This window comes from Canis lupus, chromosome 17 (genome assembly GCF_011100685.1).
Source record: "Canis lupus familiaris isolate Mischka breed German Shepherd chromosome 17, alternate assembly UU_Cfam_GSD_1.0, whole genome shotgun sequence".
Lineage (NCBI taxonomy): Eukaryota > Metazoa > Chordata > Mammalia > Carnivora > Canidae > Canis > Canis lupus.
The window spans coordinates 44,864,694-44,879,160 of NC_049238.1; the positions used below are offsets into that span (position 1 = coordinate 44,864,694).

Consider the following 14,467-nt stretch of genomic DNA (forward strand, 5'->3'; position numbering starts at 1 on the left):
AACTTTGCTCAGTTTGAGCTCATTTCCTCTCACTTTGACTACAAAGAGACAGCATATTGACCACCACAGTCCTTTACATAATAGCCATTCGAAGTCCTGGCTCCATGAACTGAGAGATGACCCAAGATGCAAGTCACAGTTGCAATTATAGGATCTATCATCATTTTTATTCAAAATTGAAGAGATGTATAATTTCCAACTGATCTTGCTATTTGCAGTTATCTTGGGGGTGGGGCAGTTAGCTCTGCTACTGTTAGAGCGAAGTTTAACATTATGCTTCAGTATTTCAATATCTTCAAGACCTTTATTTATGGTAAGTCCATACTTCTTAACAAAACATTTAACAAACAAAATGCTACTGAACAAAAATATCATTCTAATGATTTCAAAAGGATGTAATAACACTTCATGTCTAAGCATAAATGCCTACTAAAAGATACCTTAATATTTTTTGAAAATACTATTATATTCTCTTCAGAGCCTGTTATTTCTTCTACTCAAATAAAAAAAAAAAAAAAAAAAAAAACTTCACCAAAAAGGAATATATGAAGAAAGCTCCACAGCCTCAAGACTTTCAGGATGACAAGTTTAGACTAATAATATGTAGCCTAGAGCACACTGATTAAAAAAGAAATAACCATGTCCATATCTTACTGAAATGGGTTTTTATACATACAATAGCATGCTCATAAAATTTAAAACTAAGTGCCAACTTAATAGAAATTCACTACTCCTGGAGTATGCTAATAGAAAGTCAGTACTTTGAAATTCAAAATGAAAACTAGTATCTGTCAAATTCATTTCCTTGTTTTCACTGCATTCATAGTCTCATCATTTAAATTCATTTTGTAGCATAAAGAAACTCAATCTACTTCTAAATTATGGCTTGTTTCCCATTTGGGTGTAAAAATATGTGATATGCAGGTAGGCAGTGCTTACTCTGTATGCTCTGTTAGATTTCCAAAGTCCCAACAAGGACCCAAGTTTTTCTAAACAAAATATACTTGACCAAAGGGAAATATTTTTCTACCTATCTGTTATCATCCAGCAACACTGCAAATCAGATTCGGGAAGTAGATTCCAAACACTGAAAGTAAGACTATTAATATTTTAGATAAGATATTTTGAGGAAGTATCTTTATATAGTCTAAAAGTGACTTCAAATTATTTAATAGGAACACAGCTTCTCTGGCAGTTAATTTATTCTATGTCTTTCTAGCCTTCTATTAATTAGAATTCCATATGCAATGGTTATATAACTCTTATCTTCACCGGAATCTCACATTTCATATTCAGATTACAGGAAAATAGCCACCAAACTGCTCTTTTTATCCTCACTCTCTAATATAATTCAGCCCAAACCGATCTTCTGATTCATTTCTTTTCTAAAAGACCAAAATGATTGCTTAATTCTTTTCCCCAAAATATTGTTAAGTCCTCTTTGCAGCATGGCTTGGCACTCCACTTTCTGACCAGTCTATTGGATCTTATTTCTTTATGAAAAATCTGTTTCCATCAGGTTTGGACCACATTATAACCCATGGATCATGCCACTTTCCAAAGCCCCCACCTTGGAACACCCTCTTTCTCATCAACCCACATTCAAATATTGACATCTTCCCATATCATCTTTTCTCAAACCCTTAAACTGCTACTGGGTTTATAGTCAGTAACAGAGGAGCTTATTATTATATTTTTAAAGTGGCTCATTATTAAGAAATGGACCGGAGTTGGGACGCCTGGGTGGCTCAGTGATTGAGCGTCTGCATTCGGCTCAGGGCAGGATCATGGTTTTCCAGGGAGCTTGCTTTTCCCTTGCCTATGTCTCCACCTCTCTCTGTCTCTCATGAATAAATAAACAAAAATCTTTAAAAAGGAGAGAAAGAAATGGACATTATTTTTACATAACCAACTTGGTTATAAAATCATGAGGGCACAAATCAAGTTTTTTACTTCTTTCATTTTTTTAATTAATTCATTTATTTTTTGAGAGAGACAGCACAAGTAGGGCAGGGAGGAAAGGAAGGGGGAGAATTCATCTCAAGTGGACTCCACCCTGAGCAGTCCCAGCCGAATCCCAGGACTCGGAGGTTATGACTTGAGCCGAAACCAAAAGTTTGACTTAACCGACTGTGCCACCCAGATGCCCCTTACTTCTTTTCTATCATCTATAGAATATAATAGGGTGTCAGGTCTATGTCCTTCAAAAATGTTTGATTAATATGTACATATAAAATAAGATTCAGATAATTATCTTTTTTCCTTTTTTCAAATTTTTATTATTTTTTAATCTTTTCTTTTTTTTTATTTTTTTATTTTTTAATCTTTTCAATAGTGAATCCTTTTCTTAGAAATAGATTTAAAAATATCTCTTAGACATAGTTTTAGAGATATTCTTTGCTCAGTGCTTACTAGCAACTTAAAACAAGCAACATTTTGGTATTGTTTAGAAAACATAATTCATAGTCAGGATTCATTTAATTTACATATTTAAAAATACATGTGATTATTTTAACTGTATCACTAGTTTTTAGTTATCATGTTTTAAAACTGGGTGTCATTTTTGTTTAGAAAAATCTTGGGGCTTCCTTCATTAAACGAGTGAGGTCTGCTTTGATATTTCACTCACTGCCAAGTTCCTCTTGAATTTTTTGCAAAGGACTCTATAAGTTCTGCAGATTGGACCAAAGTATCTTTTAAGTCTTCTTTCTCTTCACTGACTCAAATTACCTTTTGTCCCTAAGGCTCTAATGACTTTGCCTTTCTCTGAATTCCATTGTAGTCCATCTAATTAGAATGACTACTATACAATATTTAGTTTGAACATGAATTATTTTTTTTATAATAAATTTATTTTTTATTGGTGTTCAATTTGCCAACATACAGAATAACACCCAGTGCTCATCCCGTCAAGTGCCCCCCTCAGTGCCTGTCACCCATTCACCCCCATCCCCCGCCCTCCTCCCCTTCCACCACCCCTAGTTCATTTCCCAGAGTTAGGAGTCTTTATGTTCTGTCTCCCTTTCTGATATTTCCCACACATTTCTTCTCCCTCCCCTTATATTCCCTTTCACTATTATTTATATTCCCCAAATGAATGAGAACATGTAGTGTTTGTCCTTCTCCGATTGACTTACTTCACTCAGCATAATACCCTCCAGTTCCATCCACGTTGAAGCAAATGGTGGGTATTTTTCATTTCTAATGGCTGAGTAATATTCCATTGTATACATAAACCACATCTTCTTTATCCATTCATCTTTCGATGGACACCGAGGCTCCTTCCACAGTTTGGCTGTTGTGGACATTGCTGCTAGAAACATCGGGGTGCAGGTGTCCCGGCGGTTCATTGCATGAACATGAATTACCTTGTGTTGTTCTCTATTTGCTTTATATAAGTTTTGTCCTCTCTAATATACTCAGGAACGGGAACTCTGACCCTTTCACAATGATTAGCACAGTGTTGGGTATTTAGTAAAAATGTTAAGAGGATTCATGGACTTGATTCTTTGCCAACTTCACAATCGTACACACAAAAGATAACTATAGGTAAAATACAATACTAATGCTCTTATGCAGGGTTTTTCAACTGAGAACACATTGCTTTAGATGCCACTTACCTGAAAAACTAAACAAAAAGTGTTTTCTCCTCCCTCAGAATGCCTTCAGTATTCTAGGAAAGAAGTCAAATTCCACATGCTCTAGTTCCTCCTTCCTTCAATCTTTGATCATCCATCCATTCACTCAGTGCATATGTACTAAGCATCCAAAGCATACAAGGCCCAGACAAGTGCTATGGGAAACATCAAGGTGTTTCAAGCTTGCTTAATGCTCATTGGTGAGGTGAGAATTGCTCGGCCTCATCAGATTGTAAAAACAGAAACCATTCATATTGAGTAGTTAGTGCAACAGAAAAAATGGGGAAATAATCAATATCCTTCTAATTTGCTGCTAGAAAAGTGCTCAAAACAAAAATGAGCCAGATTATGAAAAAGCATTCCAGCAACTCAAGGACAGAGTCAAGAGAACAAAGTAATCATAATATTAAGATACAATATTAAAAAAATAAATGCAGATATTTAGGTAAGAGACATTTTAAATTGTTAAGTGATTATAAGAATACTTAATTAGTACCTATGGACATGTATTTTTTAAAGCTCTAGTGAGTTACTATATTTTATTTTGAAAGTCAAAGTTAAATCTGCACGTGTGCTGAATTAATAAGGAGTTAAGTTGCAGAAACTCAGAGAGAAATGACTGAAGCTTTCTATCCCTACCTCCTGAAAGTGGCTTATTCACCAGGTCTAATGTATATGGATACTGATGTGCATCTGGTGGGAACTACAGTAAATGCGAGGTAATTCCTCTGCATTGTTATCCTTGTCCCTTTCTACTGAACTGTCAGTCTTGAAAAGTCATAACACATATAGCCATTATATTTGCTTAGAATTATTTTATAACAAGGATTGATATCTGTGCACCTATGTTACTCAGCACAGATGCCCCCTGATAAATCACCATGTCATACCTATTGATAAAGAAAATCATATGTGAAAAACACATACAGTAAAGATTTCCTTCTGGTCACAAGCATAACTATGTACTTATGAGCCAAAAATTACTTCAGGTGATATGCTTTTGTAAATACAAAAATAAAATGTCCAATGGCATTTAGGAAATGCATGTGAGTTTCTGTTGTCTGTACATTTCAAAGTAGTAATTCCTCCCACTTAGTTCATAATTTCACTTCAACAAAGATTTCATTGAAAATTCCTGGCCACTGGCCAAAGTTTATTATCATTACTTATAGTTTTATGTTCCTATCATCAAATCCTAGTGCCAGACTGAATGGGAGCCCTTGATCACTGGGAGAGCCAAGATGTGTGCAAGAGAGCAATGTGTGAGGTCACCAGTACATGCTGAGCACCTACTCTGAGCAGTTGTTATTCAGGTACCTCACATGCACCACTTTATGCTATCTTCTTATTTCGGTTAGGTCAATATGATCACATCCCCATTTTACAGATAAGGGAACTAAAACCACAAAATGTTCAGTCATTTTGCCAAGGTTAATAGAATTTAACCAAGATTTGTTCCAAATCTGTGTTTTATTTTCCTAATATGCAATTCAACTTTCCTAATTTAAATACTTCACTTTGTACGTAATTAAGTCTCAGAGGGCAGACAAGTTAAAATATATGGCTTCGTGTAGTTTCACAGAAATATATGGATAATAGGTGGGAATGTGAACTGGTGCAGCCACTCTAGAAAACTGTGTGGAGGTTCCTCAAAGAGTTAAAAATAGATCTGCCCTACGACCCAGTAATTGCATGGCTGGGGATTTACCCCAAAAATACAGATGCAATGAAACGCCGGGACACCTGCACCCCGATGTTTATAGCAGCAATGTCCACAACAGCCAAACTGTGGAAGGAGCCTCAGTGTCCATCGAAAGATGAATGGATAAAGAAGATGTGGTTTATGTATACAATGGAATATTACTCAGCCATTAGAAACGACAAATACCCACCATTTGCTTTGATGTGGATGGAACTGGAGGGTATTATGTTGAGTGAAATAAGTCAATCGGAGAAGGACAAACATTATATGGTCTCATTCATTTGGAGAATATAAAAAATAGTGAAAGGGAATAAAGGGGAAAGGAGAAAAAATGAGTGGGAAATATCAGAAAGGGAGACAGAACATGAAAGACTCCTAACTCTGGGAAACGAACTAGGGATGGTGGAAGGGGAGGTGGGCGGGGGGTGGGGGTGACTGGGTGGTGGGCACTGAGGTGGGCACTTGAAGGGATGAGCACTGAGTGTTATTCTGTATGTTGACAAATTGAACACCAATAAAAAATAAATTTATTAAAAAAAGAAATACATGGATAATAAATTCCAAATATATTATATAAGGTAACTAAAACACTTGGAGAATATTCCTGACTTTTCATTTTGTCAGAGAAAATTAGACCTTTCTAACATGCATCTCTTGGCACCACTCTTAGATGATGGATCTGATCCAAAATAGCAGTTCTTTGTTCATGAATGTTCTAAAAGTCTTCAGAAAATAACTGAATACATGTAAGGATAAGCCATTTCATTCTAAGATGACCAGAATCACTTCAAGTAACCATCTGCAAGCTATTCAAGATCTTTCTCCACTCTAACGTCCTTCCCAATTGCCTTATTAAAGATGGGGCTTGTTTTTTCTTTCCTACATCTCATCTTTTCCTGCCTCCTAAGGCTTCACTTCATAAATCACAATCTCTCCTTTATATCCTCAATTCTTTCCCCTTTTCTGGTTCCTTCAAGTCAGTGAAAAGTCTTAACCAAGCAAAATTCAAGAACAAAATCTCCTCGAACCAGAAATCAAACAAACAAAAAAACCCCTCTCTACCATCTTTCTCTCTTGACATTCTATACTTCCTGTCCCCTTACAGCCTGGTTTCTGGAAAGGGTGGTCTATGATGCTTTTTTCCATTTTCTCACTACCTACCCATTCCCCATCCCACAACAATCTGGCTACTGCCCTCACCATTCCACTGAAATTAGCCTTGCAAAGTTACAAATGATCTTCTAGTTGCTTAATTCAATGGACACCATGTGCTTCTCCAGCTTATATACTAAAATTGGAAAGATGTGGAAAAGATTATCATGGTCTCTGGGCAAGAATGATAAGCAAATTCATGCAGTGCTTCATATTTTTATAGTAAGAACTCATTTTGTTATATATAGACATATCTGGATATAGAGAATATTTGCATATAGAAAAAGTCTGGAAAGCTATACATCAAAATTTTAGCAGTAGTTATGCTGGGCAATGGGATTTAGGGCAATTCTTAAATTATACATTATATAAATACACATATATATGTATGTGTATATATATATGCTTTCATAATATATATATGTGTGTATATATATATTTCAACTTACATAATGATTAGACATTTCTTATCTAAATAAAAATAAATGTATAACCTTAAAATATCCAGTGATCCCTTTTCAGTTCTTACCTTATTGGGTCGCTCAGCATATTTAATTGTTAATTAATTATTACTGTTCTTCCTTGACTTCAAGGACCACTCCCCCTGGTCTTCCTCTACCCTCTTGGCATCTTGCTCTTCATTTCTTCTTTTTCTATACACAGTCTCTAAGTGGCCTCATTTGTGTCAGTGGCTTACATGATGCTGAAAACTCCCAAATCTATTTTTCTAGCTCAGGATTCCTGCTTGAGCTCCAGCTTCCTATATGCAATCATTTACTAGGTTTCCAAGTGCTTCAAAGTGAATTCATCCTCCCCCCCCAACCCCAAATTGGTCCAACTCCTATAGTCCTACCTCAGTGAGTAGAACCACTACTTATCAAGCCCTGTCAGAAATGGAGAAGTCATTTTTTAAAAATTTATTTCCTTTTTCTTACCTACTGTATCAAAAAGCTCAAGTCTAAAATAATTGTCTCCAGTATTTCACAAACACCACTTCTTTTCCCTCTATTGCCACTGCCTTAATCAAGGCACTCATCATTTCTTTTTTAAGTTATTGAAACAGACTCTTGACTGTCATATTAGTTCTTCGACCCCTCTAATCCCTCCTCTATTCTGTAACCTTAGTGATTTTTTCCAAAATATAAATTACATCACGTCACTCTGTGTTGAAAAGTCTCTGATGACTCCCATTGCCTAAGGATAAAGTTCCAATTATATTTATTGTCCTCCAGAAAAGACTTATTACTCAGCATCCATCTTTAGTCTTTGTGAACTATAGATTTGGTGAACTGCTAGCTATTCTCCAAACATTCTATATTCTCTGTCACCTCTAAGCCTTTGCTCATGTCACTCCATCTGCAAAAAAAGCTCCTTCCCTGTTTTCTTAACTTGATTTACTCTGTTATCCTCTGAGACTCAACTCAGGTTTCATTTCTTGACCTGCTCAGACCCACGCTTACTCTAAGAGCACGTTTGCTTCTCCCTCCTGTATGCTGTAAATCGCATTGTATTTTAATTGTTCATTCTTTTTTTTCACAATAGAATGTTGAGATCTCTGAGGCGGAGATTTGAATTTAATAATTTTTGAATAAACACTAAGTAAATGATTGGCATACAAAAGGCAACCAATTCCCAGCTGATGTGTTGAGAAGGAGATATGAAACAAGGTTTCTTGAACAAATTTACCCATGAAATGTTACAATGCCATTCTTCAAGTCACTGAAGTAAACATAAGTGCATCTAAGGGTATTTGTTCAACCCCTATACTGACAGCTTAAAGAGCTCAAAATTCGGGAAGAGTTCCAAGAAAAATTCAGAACTTGAATTGGAGCCACTCTTACTGACAAGCATAAGGTCTTTAAATTGGCACTTTGCTTCAGGAATGCCATGATGTAATGCAGGCAACACAGCACACGAAGTGAGAAAAAACAGTTTCTAGTTATATCTTTACTTTCCAGCATACAAATGATTCTCTTGGCAAATCACCTGCTTCATCTGAATTTATAGGGTAGCACCTTTACAGGCCTGAAAGAACCAGACAGTTTTCTGTATTCCCTTTAGCACTAAAACAAATAATTATAACATTTCCATGTGAATGCTTTTAAACAAATTATTTTCAGTTCTTATAATACAAAGCAGATGATATACTAACTATATATAATTATTGGGGAGCTTGTTTAAGTAAGAAGTCCTTTAAGGATTACCAAGTAATCTTTGTTAACTAAATAGAAATATCATCTTTCACACACTGGTATTACTGGTCTCACAACAGGAGACCATGGCTTTATATTGGCTCTTCAATACTGGAGAGAAATTACCCATTATCAATGGACCTTGGTCCACACTCTTTCCTCTCCTCTGATCAAAGACAGACATGCACAAAATGTTCCTTTGACTAGATGGGAAACAGGAAAACAAACGGTCTCAAGTAACACTGAAGACAGAATTACATTTAAAATGTAAGATAGGGATCCCTGGGTGGCGCAGCAGTTTGGCGCCTGCCTTTGGCCCAGGGCGCGATCCTGGAGACCCGGGATCGAATCCCACATCGGGCTCCCGGTGCATGGAGCCTGCTTCTCCCTCTGACTGTGTCTCTGCCTCTCTCTCTCTCTCTCTGTGACTATCATAAATAAATAAAAATTAAAAAAATAAAATAAAATAAAATAAAATGTAAGATAATTAATATGGAAAATACTGTGGCTCACAGACATCTTCCTCCACTAACTCCCTCAAAGCCTACTGTTCTTTCTCTTAAACATAATCTCAATTCATTCAAATATCACATATTCACAAGTTTGTGGTAGGTCTGGATCTTTCTCCAGCCCAGTAATTAGAATTATAATTATTCCATAGAGATTATGTGTAATTCCAGGTCAACCAGGGACTTCTGGGAAAAGTTTTCCTGGAGAAGAGGCAGACATGTGATTCTCCCCTATACATTATTATAACATGTGACATTATTGCATCCATTTGTGACAATAAGAGGAGGTAATGAAACAGCTGAGGATAACAAGTAGAAAGAAGGAAGGTACTTTGGTCTTTTTTTTTTTTTTAAGATTTTATTTATTTATTCATGAGAGACACAGAGAGAGAGAGAGGCAGAGAAACAGGCAGAGGGAGAAGCAGGCTCTATGCAGGGAGCCAGATGTGGGACTTGATCCAGGGTCTCCAGCATCACACCCTGGGCTGAAGCAGTGCTAAACCGCTGAGCCACCCAGGCTGTCCGGTACTTTGGTCTTTTATGACAGTAATACCTTCAATTAACCAAGATTGAAACCATCCTGTCTTTAGAAACAGTAGATATGATTTCATATTATTTGCAGTCAAACTATTTTTGACTGATAAAATACCACTGATTAATTTCAAATAGTATTACTTGTGTAGAAATCCGTGGACTTCCCCTACATTGCGAACTATAATCTGCATGCTAAATCTGCCCATGAACTACTTTTGTAAATAAAGTTTTACTGGACACAGCTACTCTTTTTTTGATTGCCTGTGCTTGTTTTCCTGCTATAATAGCAGAGTTGAATAGTTGTAACAGAGACTGCATAGCCCTCAAAACTGAAAATATTTAGTATCTGGGCCTTCACAGAAAAAGTTTGTCAGCCCCTGTTCTATACCAGCAGATCTCAGTTAGGGGCTGTAACACTCAGAAATATTTGCCAGGAGGGCATTTGGGATGTCTTGATCATTGTGAAGGCCTACCAGGCCAGGGTTTAATACTGTGCAATGTTCAAGTTCTATACAACAAAGGATACCCCCACCCAAAATGCAAATAGTGAGCCTGTTGAGAAATACTACTCGTATTCACTATGATAACCCTTAACTGTGTGCCATACCCTGGGCCACGTGAATTGGATTTTACATTGCACCTACCACAAGTCCAAAGGATTCATTTCCATAGGTGAATGGCAAATCAAGCATAGTATAGTACTGAACACACTATTGACCCTCATTAGACATTTATTGATTAATCAGAGAAAATATATTCATCATTACTTTGGGGCTATTTTTTTAATTAGAATTTTCTGTTCGGAAAATTGCTTAAATACAAAGAGAACATTACAAGTTCTGTTCTAAAATACAAATTGGCTCTGCACACAATTTTTATTGAAGCATATTTTATTTTATACTCATGAATTTTTAAGTGCTTTCTACTTTCAATTTTACAGAGTGATTATAATTTCTTTGGAGTTCCTTTTATATTAAGCAGGGTTTTTTTTATAAATAATGATAATCATTCTAATTCCTGCTTTAATAAAAAGACCTTAAAGTATTTTATTGAAAGGAGCTAAATTAGCCTCACTATAGTATAGAGATCTAAACTTGAAAGAAAAACATATGCATCTGAAAGCACTGTAATTGTTTCATAATCAAGAAATATATAACCTTAACTATATAGCTAGCTGAAACATGAAAATTATAGATGTTTTAAAATACAAAAAATTGCATTCATAAAAAACAATTCAAGGGATATAAAACTAATCTAGACTCAGTGGCATATACCACAGTTCCTATAAATCATAATTCACCAAAAATTGTTATTTCAATCAAGAGACTGCAAAACTAACAACTAGTTGGAAAATCAGACTATGTACTGCTTTAGTAAAACCAGGAGGATAAGAAGTAGCTCAGGAAAAAAAAAAAAAAAAAAAAAAAAAGAAGTAGCTCAGACGTTTAAAAAATAACCAAATAGCATTTCAATGTTTCCTGTTTGAGCTAATTGGGTTGTTCCCCCCCCCCCCACTTTACAGAGTAAATAGGAAGTAAGAGGAAGGCATTAAGATTCTCTAAACTTCATATGTCACAAATATTATTATTCCAGTTTACGAAATCCTCTCATGTTCTTTGAGAATTAGGATTTCTTGCATATTTATAAAACAAAAACACCAAAAGCTCTCCTAAATATTCAATTAAAAAAGTGCCACTAACTCCTCTACTATCTATAATGGTTGCATTATATGTATGAAATTGATTTGCTATGTTGTTACCCCCTGATTATAATAGCAGATATTGATAAGGTGCCACTCTCGGGGAGACACGCAGTGGTTCTAAGACACTGAACCGTGGGAAGGTCATTTCAGGCTCAATCCCAAGTTCAAGTGTACCCACACAAACAGTGTAAAGTATTCCTTTCATGGGTATATAGGATACTGATCCTAGCAAGTATGTAGCTGGCAGACAGAATACACACAGGACTACACACCCAGATAAACAAAGCTATTTGGTTGAACAGAAAGATAAAAGCAAAATTAGGAGTTAACACATAAGGCAAACATCATTATGAGCACAGCATATGGGAAGGAAGGCAAGCCTCCAAAATGAATATGCTGATAGAGAATGCTGAGAAAATACACCAGAGAAACTCAGAGCCCTGATAAAATGCAGCAGAAAAAAACCCCAAACAAAACCTGCCATGGGACAAAAGAGGATCCTACAACCTAGATGAAAAGAACACAACCAGAAAAACAGCCTACAATGAAGGGTTTTAACCAGTTTTCAGTGAAGAAGTAGAAACTCTTACCTAAATATACTAGATAATTCATACTTTGTTTTCTATTGATGTGTACAACAAAATGTATATAATTCTCAGTTTATTTTTTAAAGATTATTTATTTATTTGACAGAGAGAGAGAGAGAGGAACACAAGCAGGGGGACCTGCAGAGGGAGAAGCAGACTCCCAGCTGAGCAGGGAGCTCATACATGGCTCAAACCCAGGACCCTGAGATCATGATATCAGCTGAAGGCAGAGGCTTAACCACGCTTAACCAACTGAGCCACTGAGGTGCACCTAATTCTAAGTTTAGAGACAAACTCAACCACCACCCCCTAAACACAAAAAAAACTTTGGTAGGGTGCCAGGTGGCTCAGTCAGTTAAGCATCTGACCCTTGGTTTTGGCTCAGCTCAAGATCTCAAAGTCAGTGGAATTGAGCCAGTGCATTGGGCTTTGTGTTCAGCAGAGAGTAAGCTTGAGATTCTGACTATCCTCTCCATCCCCCTCCCTCCCCACTTTTGCAGGCTCTCTTCCTCTCTCTCTCTCAAAGAAATAAGTAAATCTTTAAAAAAAATTGGGTTCTAGGAAAAGCTGAAGGCCTACTCACATTGCATTGCTTAATATGTATGTACCTGGAACCAGTGGCTCCTATGTCACTACAACCAAGGCTCTAATACCCAAAAGGGGCAAACGTTGTTAAATGACACCACTTTTAAACTAGACTTTGAATTATACAAAATGCCACTCTGGAAAACTGTGTGGAGGTTCCTCAAACAGTTAAAAATAGACCTGCCCTACGACCCAGCAATTGCACTGTTGGGGATTTACCCCAAAGATACAAATGCAATGAAACGCCGGGACACCTGCACCCCGATGTTTCTAGCAGCAATGGCCACGATAGCCAAACTGTGGAAGGAGCCTCGGTGTCCAACGAAAGATGAATGGATAAAGAAGATGTGGTTTATGTATACAATGGAATATTACTCAGCTATTAGAAATGACAAATACCCACCATTTGCTTCAACGTGGATGGAACTGGAGGGTATTATGCTGAGTGAAGTAAGTCAGTCGGAGAAGGACAAACATTATATGTTCTCATTCATTTGGGGAATATAAATAATAGTGAAAGGGAAAATAAGGGAAGGGAGAAGAAATGTGTGGGAAATATCAGAAAGGGAGACAGAACGTAAAGACTGCTAACTCTGGGAAACGAACTAGGGGTGGTAGAAGGGGAGGAGGGCGGGGGGTGGGAGTGAATGGGTGACGGGCACTGGGTGTTATTCTGTATGTTAGTAAATTGAACACCAATAGACATTACTTCTATAAAAAAAAATAAAAAAATAAAATAAAATAAAACGAATTATACAAAATGATCCACCATAATTGGGAAAGAATTAGAAAATACAGATAGAGAGATAAATGATCTAAAATTCTACTCTTACCTCTTTGGTGTATACTTCATAACAGGCTATTTGTTTCTGTGTCTCATACCATGTATGTTGAAGGTTTCTCTTTAAAATTGGGTTTAGCATGTGCACTGTTTTAAACAACCTGTTTTGTTTGTTTCTTTTATATAGTAAGCCAGTTTTCAAAGTCAACATGCTTCTGTGTATAAATAGCTGCACGGTAGGCCATTTTATTGAATTTTCTTGCCTAATTCTTTATGGTTAGACATATATAGTACCTCCTCGTTGTAAATGTGCCTGGGATTTAGTTCATAAAGGTGACTGAAGTATGACATAAAGAGGCTAATGCCTTTGAAAGAAGCTTTATTACTCACAGTTCCCAAGAGGAAGAAACATGTCACACATCTCAGGGCCACATGGGAAGCACCAGGAAGCAGAAAAAGAATGAGAGGAGAGCATGACCCAAAGCCTTTACAGTGGCTTCCAAGAGAAGGCATGGGTGAGGCAGGATAAGTAAATTTGAGTAAGTTTAGGAGTGGATCATTTTAGTGGGCTCTGAACTACAGGTGTGGTTCATAGTTGTCTGGTACTTGCTCCTGGGATAATTTGCGGGAGGAAAAATAAGGGTTTGGGGTGTGAGTTAAAAGAGAAGGATGCAGATATGGGCTTTGAAGTGGTTGGTATACATATGAAAGGCATGCTCCCAGGCAAGCTCTTTATCCTTAGGAATTAGCTAGCCCTGAGACAAACAATCTCTCCAGGACTTGGAATGCACCTCAATGTTAAAACCCCATAAAATACAGAAAATTAAAACATGAGGAATATACCCATACAAATAGATGCCCAGTGAACTTCCCTTAAGTAGCCTCTCCTACACCCTTTTCTGTCAAGACACTGGGATGCCATCCACCTAGGTCACTGATACCTTTAGCAGCCAGCACGATTTTTTTCTACCCTAACCTCTGGGATTATTCTTGATGATCTCAAAGTCCCTGTTTATAAACCATCTTCCAGGTCTCTGACTTTTGTTTTTCTCCATTCCAGCCATCCATTACCATAACCATTTCCT

At 36.8% G+C, this 14,467-nt stretch overlaps 1 protein-coding gene and 1 non-coding gene across 7 annotated transcripts in view; one reads left to right on the forward strand and one right to left on the reverse strand.

Moving 5' to 3' along the window:
- The window catches only part of CTNNA2 (catenin alpha 2), a 1,087,950-nt gene that overhangs the window by 957,282 nt on the left and 116,201 nt on the right, over positions 1–14,467 (reverse strand). The window lies entirely within an intron of this gene.
- On the forward strand, positions 6,609–6,711 carry LOC119864071. Its single transcript, XR_005372857.1, has one exon. It is a non-coding gene; the product is annotated as a U6 spliceosomal RNA (small nuclear RNA).